This window comes from Mercenaria mercenaria, chromosome 9, assembly GCF_021730395.1.
Source record: "Mercenaria mercenaria strain notata chromosome 9, MADL_Memer_1, whole genome shotgun sequence".
Taxonomy (NCBI): Eukaryota; Metazoa; Mollusca; class Bivalvia; order Venerida; family Veneridae; genus Mercenaria; species Mercenaria mercenaria.
In genome coordinates this window covers 58,963,247-58,977,496 of record NC_069369.1, presented here as the reverse complement: position 1 = coordinate 58,977,496, position 14,250 = coordinate 58,963,247, and the positions used below count along the sequence as shown (strand labels likewise).

General features: G+C 36.8%; 1 long non-coding RNA gene across 2 annotated transcripts in view; it reads left to right on the top strand.

Annotated features, from left to right (window-relative positions):
• LOC123552435 (uncharacterized) overlaps nt 1-14,250 on the top strand; it is a 47,394-nt gene that overhangs the window by 26,629 nt on the left and 6,515 nt on the right. Inside the window, exon 4 of one of the 2 annotated variants that reach the window (XR_008372441.1) lies at nt 3,362-3,462. This is a non-coding gene — a long non-coding RNA (uncharacterized LOC123552435). Of the gene's footprint in view, nt 1-3,361; nt 3,542-14,250 lie in introns of both variants that reach the window. The other variant, XR_008372440.1, reaches the window with a different exon arrangement.

Genomic DNA, 14,250 nt, shown 5'->3' with positions numbered 1-14,250 from the left:
TTCCAGAGTTATGGCCCCTTAAAGGTCCAAAATTGGCTATTTTGGCTTTTGCAGCCATATAGAGACTTTATTTATGGTTTGATTTGATACAAACTTGCAAAATATCTTTAACAACACTAAATCCTGGATTCCATGATGAATCTGTCAGATTCAATCATAGGTTCTGGAGTAACTAATGAAGATACTGATCTGAATTTTCATTTATGTCATCAGATGGATTTGGACAATCAGTGAGGTCTTGTCCGTCTGTCCATCCGTCCGTCTGAAGTTTGTGACTCGCCTGGCTCAAAAAGTATTTGATATAAATTGATAAAACCTTGCACGAGTCTTTATCATGATATGAACTTGGGCACCTACTATTTTTCGTCTGGCTCCGCTCCCTATTTTTAGATTAATGGCCCCTGAAATAGTCAAAAATGCACATTTTCACCTTGCGACACGCCTAGCTCAAACAGTATTTGATATAGATTCATGAAACCTTGCATGAGTCTTAATCATGATATGAACATGCGCACCTCCTATTTTTATGCCCCCACTTTGGGGGGGGCATATAGATTTGCTCTTGTCCGTCCGTCCTTCCGTCCGTCCGTCCTTCCGAAAATGTTGTGTCGCGCGTAGCTCTGAAAGTATTTGACGTAGAGTCACAAAACTTTACAGGAATGTTGGTCAGCATGTGTAGTTGTGCACCTGGGGTTTCGCGTCCGGATTCATTCAGTCATGTAGAAGTTATGGCCCCTGACTTTGTAAAAATTGGTCATTTTAATGTTGTGTTGTGCCTAGCTCCAAAAGTATATGACCTAGAGTCACAAAACTTTACAGGCATGTTGGTCAGCATGTGTAGTTGTGCACCTGGGGTTTCGTGTCCAGATTCATCCAGACATGTAGGAGTTATGGCCCCTGACTTAGTAAAAAATTGGTTATTTTAATGTTGTGTCGCGCATAGCTCCAAAAGTATTTGACCTAGAATCACCAAAGTTTACAGGAATGTTGGTCAGCATGTGTAGTTGTGCACCTGGGGTTTCACGTCCGGATTCATGCAGTCATGTAGAAGTTATGGCCCCTGACTTCGTAAAAATTGGTCATTTTAATGTTGTGTCGTGCCTAGCCCCAAAAGTATATGACCTAGAGTCACAAAACTTTACAGGCATGTTGGTCAGCATGTGTAGTTGTGCACCTGGGGTTTCGCGTCCGAATTCATCCAGACATGTAGGAGTTATGGCCCCTGACTTAGTAAAAAATTGGTTATTTTAATGTTGTGTCGCGCATAGCTCCAAAAGTATTTGACCTAGAATCACCAAAGTTTACAGGAATGTTGGTCAGCATGTGTAGTTGTGCACCTGGGGTTTCACGTCCGGATTCATGCAGTCATGTAGAAGTTATGGCCCCTGACTTCGTAAAAATTGGTCATTTTAATGTTGTGTTGTGCCTAGCTCCAAAAGTATATGACCTAGAGTCAAAAAACTTTACAGGCATGTTGGTCAGCATGTGTAGTTGTGCACCTGGGGTTTCGCGTCCGGATTCATCCAGTCATGTAGGAGTTATGGCCCCTGACTTAGTAAAAAATTGGTCATTTTAATGTTGTGTCGCGCATAGCCCCAAAAGTATTTGACCTAGAATCACCAAAGTTTACAGGAATGTTGGTCAGCATGTGTAGTTGTGCACCTGGGGTTTCGCATCCGGATTCATTCAATATTGTAGGAGTTCTGGCCCCTGACTAATGTCATGTAGTGGGGGCATCTGTGTCCCATGGACACATTTCTAGTTTATTTTGGTCTGTCCGCTATTTTTAGAGTTATGGCCCATGAAATAGGCAAAAATGCCCATTTTCACCTTGTGACGCGCTTAGCTCAAAATGTGTTTCATATAAATTGATTAAATCTTGTATGAGTCTTTATCATGATATGAACTTGTGCACCTCTTATTTTTTATCTGGCTCCGCCCCCTATTTCCAGAGTTACGTCCCCTGAAATAGTCTAATATGCACATTTTCACCTTGTGACGTACCTAGCTCAAAAAGTATTTAATATAAATGGTTGAAAACTTGCAAAAGTCATTATCATGATATAAACTTGCACACCTATATTTTGGCCGGCTCCACCCCCTATTTTTGAAGTTATGGCCCCTGAAATAGTAAAAAAATGCACCTTTTCACCTAATTATGTGCCTAGCTCAAAAAATATTTATTGTAAATTCATGAAACCTTGCTAGAGTCTTTATCATGATGTGACCTTTCTCACTTGGCATTCTTCTTGAGAATCTTTATGCTTATTACAGAGTTATGCCCCTTGAAATAGCCAAAATAGTTGATTTTTTGTTTGTGATGCTCATAGCTCAATAATATATGGCCTAGAATAATGAAACCTTTTCATAAAATGTATGTTTAGGCTAAACCCCATTAACACTGCAAACATTTGAATTATTGCCCCTTATTTGACAAATATACCAATGGGGGGCACACCCTGTGTCCTACAGACACATTCTAGTTTGTGTAAATGAATATACCTAGCAGCTTCTTATGAGATTGGTTTGAAACATTATTTATGTCTTTCATGGTAAGAAATTTCTTATACTAGGGCAGAATGTCACCCGAGGCGAAAGCTGAGTGATGACATTCTGTTTCGAGGGTTGACAATATCAGTGTCACACATGCTGTCATATGATATTTATTTTATTATACCGAACAAAATTAAGCACATAAAAAGTTTTAAAAATGTTTTTAATTCATTTAAATCAACAGTTTCATCTTTAGCGCGGTAATTACCTGTGTACACATTGAATAGTGACATCATTACAATATGACATCGTGTACAAGGGAGGCAATCATTTTGGCTAAAAAATTGAAGGAGTTATTTGCCCTTATATGACATTCAAAATATCAGCGCGGTCACATGACCTGACAGTCACTTTCGCTTGGTCACGTGTCAAAAAGGTTGAAAATGTTTCTGATAATCAAAATATCTCTTTTTCGATTAATGGGATTTTACCATTGTAGACAAAAGTGAGGTATAATAAAAGAAAATATTTATCCTGATGATATTTAATGTGTAAGCCTATGTGATCTATATCAAAACTTGATCTTATCATTAAGAGCAATGGTACTCGGGTGAGCGATACAAGGCCATCATGGCCCTCTTGTTTATCGAAGGAATGTTCAATGAAAATTTACTGACTGAATAGCAAACAGTGCAGACCTTGATAAGCCTGCACAGACGCACTATCACTTGCCGCCAGCAGGCTAAAGGTTACGGTTATATGTGCATGTATTTGTTGTTGGACTTTGAAATTAGATAATATTACTAATATTAAATTCTTTTATTGTATCTGAGGTTAAATGATTCTTCTTGTTTGATGTATCTTGTAGGAACTGTGATGACACTGAGGAAATATTCTACAATCTTCACCATGGTTGCGGTTGAATTGTAATTCCCAAGTAGCAATTGCTGTACAGTGTAAAGCCAGCATGTATGTTTTTCTAAGAAAGGGACAAGGTGTGTTAGAAAGGGACAAGGTGTGTCAAGGTGGAAGCTGTGCATCTGGAAAGGTAAGGTCTTTTTGAGAATATCATGGCTTTGGCTTGATTTTTTTATGTTTACAATATAGATTCTCAAAAACAATTTGATACTTTTTTTCTCAGCTTGAGTGGCAACCACTAAAATTTAAAAACGATGCCTTTGTTATTGTCATTCTTTACTTCCTGCCAGTTTATCTGTAGGCATCCTGTGAATTTGTTATTATTACATCTAATAGTGTAGAATTTGAAGCAGCCTTTAGGAACTTTGGGTCAACATCCAGCAAAATCTTAAGCAATAGTATAGCTGTTCCAAATTTTTTGACAAAGTCCTGCCTTATTCTCACATAGAAATTTTAGTGAAGGTTTTATATGGGACTTCGAAGCAGGTTTGTCACTTTCAGCTGTACTGAATGACATGTGATTTTGTTAAAATTGAATGTGAATAGGAGTCAGTAAAAGGATATGTTTATTTATCTTGGCTATGGCAGTACACGATAGGATTCCCTATGAAATGCAAGGATTAGTTACTGCCCTTGAATTACTGAATGTTCAGAAAATTGTGTGTGCACTTAATACAATTTTTTTGTGTATTTTCTTTGATATTGATCTTACTTATTTCCGCAAAATGTAGGTCAGGATTGATGAAAAAGCCAATTTAGAGAAGTTACTTCAGAGTTATGTCCCTTGAATTTATAAACAATATGACTCCAGAGCAGATCGCAAAGAGTTACTGCATTGATTAGCAGTGTTGATAAACTAAATTAATACAAAGAAGGATGTTCTAAAGTCCAAATTAATATGCTGTATGTTGTGACTGGCACTATGTTACTGAATGTCCAGATATGATCTGGTTAGGTCCTGAGAATATAATCGTGGTGAATTCCATCTTGGTAACGCCAGAAAGGTCTATATTGTCTTTCACCAAGTACTGAATCCAAGCTTGCTTTGCTAAATCTACAAATTTTTAGTATTGTGATTTTCTTTCATAAATGCTTTAAAAACATTTTTGCAGTCATTTATTTCTCTGATCTTTGACAAGGAACATTCAGTTGAGAAGGTGGCATGCATTCCTCCCTGGCACTGTACACCTCCCTCCCTTGCACTGCACTTTGCATGTTTGCTGCTTTCTCAGTAGAAATTTCAAGTTGGAAGTGTTGGAGAAATAAGTATGCCTAAATTGGGAGGGAAGATTTGTCTAGTTTCTCATAATTGTTTAAATTAAGTAAACAAGCAGTGTTTTAGTATGCGGTGTTCAGCAATCCATTATCTGCTATCTGGAGGTATTCTAGTCACTGGGCTCTAACCAGTAGCCCTTAGAGAAGCATCACACACTTAGCCACTAGGTCATCATCCACCATTCATTTCATTTAAGATCATCATGAAAGTAATCTTACTTTTTCTTATTTAATGTAGAACATACAAAATGGAAAGTTCCATAAAATTCATATATTTAATGATCAAAACTGCCATTCAATGTTCTGGTTACTGGTTATTTGTAATTGTAATGACAGAATAAGGCAAAGAGATAAATAAACTGGCTCCTCATTCATTGTAAAATACCCAGCATCAGTGCTGGTAAATGTATGACTGCATTAAGAAATAAAGATAAACTAACAATTCCTAGCGAATGTGTTACAAATCGTAATACTGGAATTATATTATTGTCCAAAATAGAAAATTTTTTCATTATATTTCAGCTAGAATTAATGGCTCTGTTTTTCAAGGTGATTAATCATTGTTCAGGTATTATTATAATGAATCATTTAATTAATTCATGGCTGCTCTTTTTCAAATACTTCAATGATTAAGGTACTGGCTATTCATTGTTAAATGTTTTGATGACTGATTAAGGCAGGCAAAGAGATGTAGGAATATTACCAATTAAGCTTATCCTTTATTGTTATGAACTTTGTCATTAGGTACTGGCTACATTTTTATAAGAATTAAATTAATGGTTACCCTTTATTGTTACAAACTTTGTTAATAGGTACTGGCTACATTTTTTAAGTATTAATGGTTTCACTTTATTGTTATGAACTTTGTCATTAGGTACTGGCTACAATTTATAAGAATTAACCAAATGGTTACCCTTTATTGCTACAAACTATGTCATTAAGTACTGGCTACATTTTATAAGTATTAACTTAATGGTTACCCTTTATTGTTATGAACTTTGTCATTAGGTACTGGCTACGTTTTATAATAATTAATTTTTATAAGAATTACCTAAAGGTTACCCTATATTGTTACGAACTTTGTTTATAGGTACTGGCTACATTTAATAAGTTAATTAACTCTATGGTTACCCCTTATTATGTCTCCCCCAGGAGACATATTGTTTTTGCCCTGTCCGTCCGTCCGTCCTTCCGTCCGTACGTCACACTTCATTTCCAAGCAATAACTGGAGAACCATTTGACCTAGAACCTTCAAACTTCATAGGGTTGTAGGGCTGCTGGAGTAGACGACCCCTATTGTTTTTGGGGTCACTCCGTCAAAGGTCAAGGTCACAGGGGCCTGAACATTGAAAACTATTTCCGATCAATAACTAGAGAACCACCTGACCCAGAATGTTGAAACTTCATAGGATGATTGGTCATGCAGAGTAGATGACCCCTATTGATTTTGGGGTCACTCCGTCAAAGGTCAAGGTCACAGGGGCTTGAACATTGAAAACCATTTCCGATCAATAACTTGAGAACCACTTGACCCAGAATGTTGAAACTTCATAGGATGATTGGTCATGAAGAGTAGATGACCCCTATTGATTTTGGGGTCACTCCGTCAAAGGTCAAGGTCACAGGGGCCTGAACATTGAAAACCATTTCCGATCAGTAACTAGAGAACCACTTGACCCAGAATGTTGAACCTTCATAGGATGATTGGTCATGAAGAGTAGATGACCCCTATCGATTTTGGGGTCACTCCATTAAAGGTCAAGGTCACAGGGGCCTGAACATTGAAAACCATTTCCAGTCAGTAACTTGAGAACCACTTGACCCAGAATGTTGAAACTTAATAGGATGATTGGTCATAAAGAGTAGATGACCCCTATCAATTTTGGGGTTGCTCCATTAAAGGTCAAGGTCACAGGGGCCTGAACATTGAAAACCATTTCCGGTCAGTAACTTGAGAACCACTTGACCCAGAATGTTGAAACTTAATAGGATGATTGGTCATGAAGAGTAGATGACCCCTAATGATTTTGGGGTCACTCTGTGAAAGGTCAAGGTCACAGGGGCCTGAACATTGAAAACCATTTCCGGTCAGTAACTTGAGAACCACTTGACCCAGAATGATGAAACTTCATAGGATGATTGGTCATGCAGGGTAGATGACCCCTAACGATTTTAGGGTCACTCTGTTAAAGGTCAAGGTCACAGGGGCCTGAACATGGAAAACCATTTCCAATCAGTAACTTGAGAACCTCTCGACCCAGAATGTTGAAACTTCATAGGATGATTGTTCATGCAGAGTAAATGACCCCTATTGTTTTTGGGGTCACTCTGTTAAAGGTCAAGGTTACAGGGGCCTGAACATTGATAACCAGTTCCGATCAATAACTTGAGAACCACTTGACCCAGAATGTTGAAACTTCATAGGATGATTGAACATGCAGAGTAGATGACCCCTATTGATTTTGGGGTCAGTCTATTAAAAGTCAAGGTCACAGTGGCCTGTTCATGTAAAATCATTTTTTGGAAATAACTTGAGAACCACTTGACCTACAATGTTGAAACTTAATAGGATGATTGGACATGCAGAGTAGATGACCCCTATTTATTTTGAGGTCACTTGATCAATGGTCAAGGTCACAGGAGCCTGAACAGTGACTTGAGAACCAGTAGGCCAAGAATGTCGAAATTTAGCGGGATGACTGGACATGCCAAATACATGATCCCTATTGCAGCCAACCATCAGTGTCTCTTTGACTTTCGCTCCTGACCTCTACTGACTTCTTGCCTATAGGACTTTGCATTTGGGGAGACATGCGCTTTTTTACAAAAGCATTTCCTAGTTGTTACAAACTTGTCATTGCGGGTTCTGGCCACATTTTATAAGTATTAACTTGATGGTTACCAAGTTATTGTTACGAACTTTGTCATTGGGTACTGGCTGCATTTTATCATTCTCATCCATCAGAGGTTCGTCAAAATCCCGAGACGAACCTCTGATTTATTTCCATCGTTTACTTGGTGAGCATGCGCACTCGTAATTACTATCGGGAGTGGTTTCAGCCAATCATTGTTCGCCATTATTTGGAACTCCGAATTGAAACTTCAAAAAATATGTAAACAAGATACTTGCTTACGATGGATAAAGGCTGTATTCCATGATTGTGATAAATAAAGATTTATTCCTGTTATTCGACGTTAAGAGATTTACATCAAGAAATAATAATATTCGTCGTAAATGGACATCGTATTCCCTCGATAATATTGAAAGGACGCGGTCATGCTTTTCACGGACTATTTTGATTGGTTCGCTACGATTTGTCGCGAAACGATGCTGATTGGCTGAAACGTTTTACCTGTAATGTAACCAAACCATAAATATCGGCGAAATGTGCCAGAGGTTCATCTGGGGAACCACGGTAAACCTCTGGTATGCGAGAATGCATTTTATAAGAATTAACTCAATTATTATTGCAGAAATGTTTGGCTACTGAACTGCTATTATACTATAATGCAGGTTGAGTTTCATGCTCATATATAACTTTTATCTCACAAAGTACATTTATTTTCAACCATTGTGTTCAATACTGGATGTTTTTTTTTTATATTACACTAGTTCATCATTAACCACATTATAGGAAAAAAATATTTCAAGAAAGGTTACAGCCACTGCAATGCTGCAAGTAAATTCATGTTTTTGAAGTGTCAGACACTGTTAGGAGCAAGGTGCCAGCCATTGCATAAGGGAAGGTCAAAATTAAGTCACTGTATGTTGACTAAACTTGTTATATCATATCACCACATTATTAAGTTAGAGCTGGTTATAGGTTGAATAAAGCATAATTATAATGTTAATTAAATGCAGGCATTGATAATGTTCTAGATTAAATGCAATAATCATAGTACATGTAGTGTTTTAGGAAAGGTGTCTGCCAATATGCTTTATGCCCTAAAATTTAATACAGTTTAAGATACTACCTTATCATTTATTTTGTCAACTCTTATTGAAAGCCAGGCCGGTTTAAGCAAAATCAAGTGGAGGCCTGGTAATATAACTGATTACAATTAAGACTGAAAAGCTACCACTTTCTACATTTAAGAATAATCTGATAGGGATGCGGTAGGATAAGACAGAGACATACTGGCTGCAGGTTTCTAAAAACTACCATATCACCGCATCTTTTTTTTATTTTTGTATTTTTCGACTATATTTCAGTGGATAGGGATGATAAGGTAGAATAAGGTGTTTTCTGCCACTGTTAGTGTGAAAGAGAACTGTACAATAGTGTTTAAGTCAGCCCTCAAAATAACAAGGTAATAGGTACTACCATATCATAAAATATATGCATCAGTTGTAGCCAGGCCATTTACTTGGTTTAGTGAAAATCCACACATCAGAATCTGAGGGTTGCTGGTCATATCTTTTTCTTAGCATTTGTAGATCATTTTTTTTTTGGCCAATTTTTTATTTGTATCTGATTTCAGTGTTCTACCTGAGCATTCATTTATGTCATACATGTAACTCACTAATCATAGTGTGTTTTTTGGAATTACTGAATGTCTTTGAGGGTGTATTGGGCCTTAATTCAAAAGTGAAGGTTACTGTAAGTTTATATTTCTGACCAGCAATATTATAAACAATGGGATTCATCCAAAATTTGCCCAAAATTGATCATATATCACAGAATCTCAGGAAGAACACCGAATTTCATTGCTAGGACTCTGGTACTGGTGATAAAAGCCAAGGAAAAACTGGCTTCTGGTTAAAATTTAAACTAAACTACTTCTTGCATATCTGATAATTTCTTAATGATTAAATCCTGTAGCTAATAGGGATATGGTAGAATAAGGCAAAGGTTCAATTCTGGCTACTGGTTTTGTATGAAAACTGCCATATCAACTCATTTTAAGGGCAATGTAACATTTGCCATCGCATATTTTTGGACAAAATTGCAGTGAATAGGGATGATATGGTAGAATGTAGGAAGATCATAAGCCATTCACTTCTTTCTGAAGCTGTATGATATAAATATCTGCATTGCAAGATAAATAATGAACACATTGTTTTTTTTCTTAACATTACACCCATACTCAAATGGCTTTACCTATACATTTAAATAAAAGATGGGAGACCTGTTCTAAAGATTGATAAAGGGAGCTTAACCTTAAAACTACTACTGTCGACAGAGTATTTCAACAGTATTTACTGGTACAGAAATTAGGCATTGGGTTAATGGCTAAATTCACTTCTAAAATATTATTTAGAAAATACAGAGGTCAACAATTTCAGAGTTCATAGGTTTTATTTATGATTATTAGTTATTATTTGTTTAGAATAATTCTACTACCATCAAGGAAATCTGAACATTCTCTTTTGAATTAGGTATTACTAACTGACTCATTGATTTAAACTTTTGAAAGAACTGAGTGATGGAATCAAGTCTATTTTACATAGACTAAATGTCAAAGTCTCTTTTCTACTTAATTGCTTTTTCTATCCTCGTGGCTTTTTGCTTGAAAGCAATTGTCCAGTTCTGTTGCCAGGGTGGATATTCAACCACGGTAGCTGTCTGATACTTCTCCCACAAGTAGCTGTCCAGTTCTTCTAAGAGTGGAAACTCAGACCAGTTGGCTCTGGCTAAAACTGCTGCCATGTAGAATTCAACCAAGCCAGCTCTCTCTCAGCTGCCAAGGATGATATTCCACAAGCCAGCAAACCTCCATACACCTGTCCTTTACTGTCCAATAAAGTCCTATATTTCTGTCCAAATTAGCTGTCATGACAGCTCCAAAAGGAGGAATTCTACCAAGCTGTCCCATCCAGCTGTTGCGGGAGGAATTCCACAAAACCACCTGATAATGTCCTATACTTCTTTCCAAATTAGCTGTCATGACAGCTCCAAAAGGAGGAACTCTACGAAGCTGTCCCATCCAGCTGTTGCGGGAGGAATTCCACCAAACCACCTGCCCCAACCTGCTGTTGGTGAGGAAGTCTTCCAAGCCAGCTGTTTGCGAGGAATTTCCTGGCCAGCTGTCCCAACAGCTGTTTTGGAGAAATTCCACCAAGCCATCTATTCTCCTATACTTATGGCCAAGTAGGCTGTCAGAACAGCTTCTAAAGGCCCCAACCAACTGTTGAGGAGGAATTCCACCAAGCCATCTGTCCCAGCCAGGTATTGCGAGTGAAGAGCAACCAGTCCTGTACAACTATTTGGAAGGATTTTAGTAATCTGTCTGTCCGGTACAGCTGTTGAAGAGGAATTCCACTAAGCCAGCTTGCCATTACTGTTGCCATGAGGATAGATAAACAGTGGTAGATGGGAGAAAATTGTTTTGCTCAACTTGTGTTTAGATCTGATACTTCATGTAATATCAAGGGCCAATCAGCAAGGCATTTATTTTTGGTTTTCTAAGCTGGAATTGTTAAAAGAAATTGAAGTAATTACATGTTACTAAACAAAGTAAAATTTCAATTTAGAGTCAGTTAGTCAATACACTAAATTACTGTCTAGTTGTAGAAGCATAACAATAGAAGAACATTTTCATCAGCATTTCTGTTTACCTAGTACATATTTAGTTCTGCATACTGATTGGCATAATAACTTAATTTAGTAACAAGTATTTTGGAAAAATTGTCATTTTATTGTAACAGAAAAGATTGAGGTGTTTGTTTAGTTCAAGGTCGTCCAGCAACCTGTAGCCCAAATGCCAAATTTACTTAAAATCCGTGGGCCAGTTATCATTTTCATCATTTTCACAATGTGTATAAAAGTGTATCAGAAATTGGTTGTACTGCGTCTTCAAATATAATATATACAATAGAATGCATTTAAGCTTTTGTTCTGTTCAAAATTCTTCATGTGCTAGGCACACTGCTCCAAAGATTTTTCCTCCACATACTGCCTGCAAATCTGTTTAGGAATGGCAGCATTTTGGCAACTGAGTTTCTAGTTTTCCATTTCAAAGACAATCTTGATACTTAAGTAGAAAGATATTATTTAGAGTTGAAGGTTAAGTACAAATGTGTTTGGTTGTGGTCTTCCTACAGACATTTTTTATTCATTATTTATGTGTGTTTGAGCTGTATGATTGTGTTGCTCATTCTGACTGCTGAGGAGATACGTCTGTGAGGTTTACTTATCTCCTGGACTGTACTGCTGACTGTACTGCGGACTGTACTGTTTTATAGCCACTGTCAAACTTGACAGTCGAAAGACACTAGAGTACCATATCATTATAATTGCTCAACTCTGTAACTGTAGCCAGTTCAGAGAAAATCCTAAGCTGATAAGCTTTATTGAATGCTGTTTAGTTCTATTAATGAAATCTTATGTTTTCTGTTTAAATTTAATTAGGAATATTGTGTATTTTTGGAGTAAATTTCAAGAAATAGGGATGGTAGGTACAATAAAGGAAAAGATTAGCTTCAGAATGTTTGTTAAAACAGAAATATTTTGAAAAAAAAATCATTTATCATGAAGTGAATGTTAAATGAAAATAGTTACTAGAATAACGTTGTGCAATGTAATGCTTTTGTGCATTGAATGACTGTCAAAGAATTACCTTGTATAATGCAGTGAAAAAAAGTGCAGTGAAGGAATGTTAAATGAATTATATTGTAAAATTGTGCGAGTTAATATCAAACTCAAAATGTTTAAATTAATTGTTTTTTTAAAACACAATGACCAGACAGTAGAACTAATGATTTTGTAAAGCAGTGGCAGAGTTAGGTTTATATTCTGTTAAAGAGACAGTGGCATGGCATATTAGTATTTTTTTGTTTTGTAAAGTGGTAAGAACTTTTGAGTTAATTTAATTTGTAAAACACAGTGGCAAGGTTAAAGTTGATTTAATTTTTATATCACTTTGGCAAGGTATTTTTTAAGTGGATTTGATTTCTAATAGAGTTTTCAAGTTACAGTGGAAAATGCACAAAACTGGAGTAAGTTTGCATTTTTATCTTTCAATAGAATGCCACTCAAAGGTAAAATAGGATTTAGTATTATTCAAGTAAATCAGTGGCAAAAACCTTGTATTTCATAATAGTATAGAATGGTTGTACAGTAGCCAATTTTTTCTGCAATGAAGTGAAAGTTTGGTTACTCTGTTGAGCTGATTTCAAGTATAATCAGCCTCCGTTTTACTATGAAGTAAGTTTTTTTTTATTGAGATACAAGTTAAAGCTTAGAAAAGTACATTTTGAAATAAATTACATGTAGCCAGTATCAGCTTTAGGATTTATCTTTCAAATGTTAATTTTTCAAAATATTGGCAAAGTAGCAAATAGCTGGTTAACTTTTTTATGCCCCCAAAGGGAGGCATATTAGTTTTCAACTGTCCATCCGTTTGTTAGTTCGTTCGTCACAACGTTAACTTTGTGCATGAAGGCACTTTACTCGCGAACCACGGCACCCAAGACCTTCAGACTTCACATGCTGAAAGTACTTATTGAGTACACAACCCCTACTGACTTTGGGGTCACCAGGTCAAAGGTCAAGGTCACCAGGTCAAAGGTCAAGGCGCTGTTGGGGTATTTGTCACCATTAGTGACAGCTCTTGTTTTATTCAGTATATATTGGTTTTGTATCTGATGAAGCTTGGCTAGCTTTCATTTTTGCTAAGTTTTCTTTTAATTAGTCATCTTAGCAGTCTTTGTTCAGGTGAAGGTTAAAAAGTAGGAAGCTGAAATGATAGCAATGCATGATGTAGTGCCAGTAGATTTAAGATAGTCATGAGTTTGCTACACCTTGGAGATTTTTTAACATGTCTTTCAATTATTATAATTTTTGCTGCATTAAATTTTATGGTCTTTTAGATTTAGCAGTAAATTATTATTGTTAACTTTGGTAAATAAAGTTCTAATATGATAGGTTTCCATTGCTGCTGTTTTCTGGCTGTGGCCAAGTTTTTTTTCTTTTTTTTTACTGATGTCGAGGCCTGACAGATCCCTTTACTGTTGATCTACACAGCTATCGATGCCATTTAGGATCCCGGTGATAATATATCCGCAGCATGGAGTCGTGTTGGAGATACTGGTCTACAATTCGGGGCCGGCAGTGTTTAGATGAAAGTTTCTCCAGTGTTGAGAGAGATGGGAATTGGAAATTGTCAGGTTTTTTTCGCCTTCCATTTTCAGCATTTGTTTCTTTTCCATATTTCAAGTTTTGTCTGTGATAAATTCTTTGATCCTTTTGACTGCCAATCAAGACTACTAACGGTACCATTGAAGGATTCTGGTGACAATATATCCGCAAAATGGTGTCGTTTGGGAGTAACAGATCTACATTTTCCGGGCCAGCGGTTTGCTAGACGACTGTTGTTCCTGTGTTGAGAGAGGTGGAATCAAGGAATCTGCCAGCAATTGCTGATATCTGTTTAACTTGTTTGTAATATAGGACTGGACAGAACTTCTTTTTCAAGGACTTTCCAAAATGTATTTTTCATTACCAGAATACCGGTAGGCAAAATATGACTAGTTTTGTAAGCCATCTGTATTTTTACCAAGTACTGTCTTATATTTTTTAAAAAGATTTTTGGGGGCCTCCGTGGCCGAGTGGTTAGAGTCG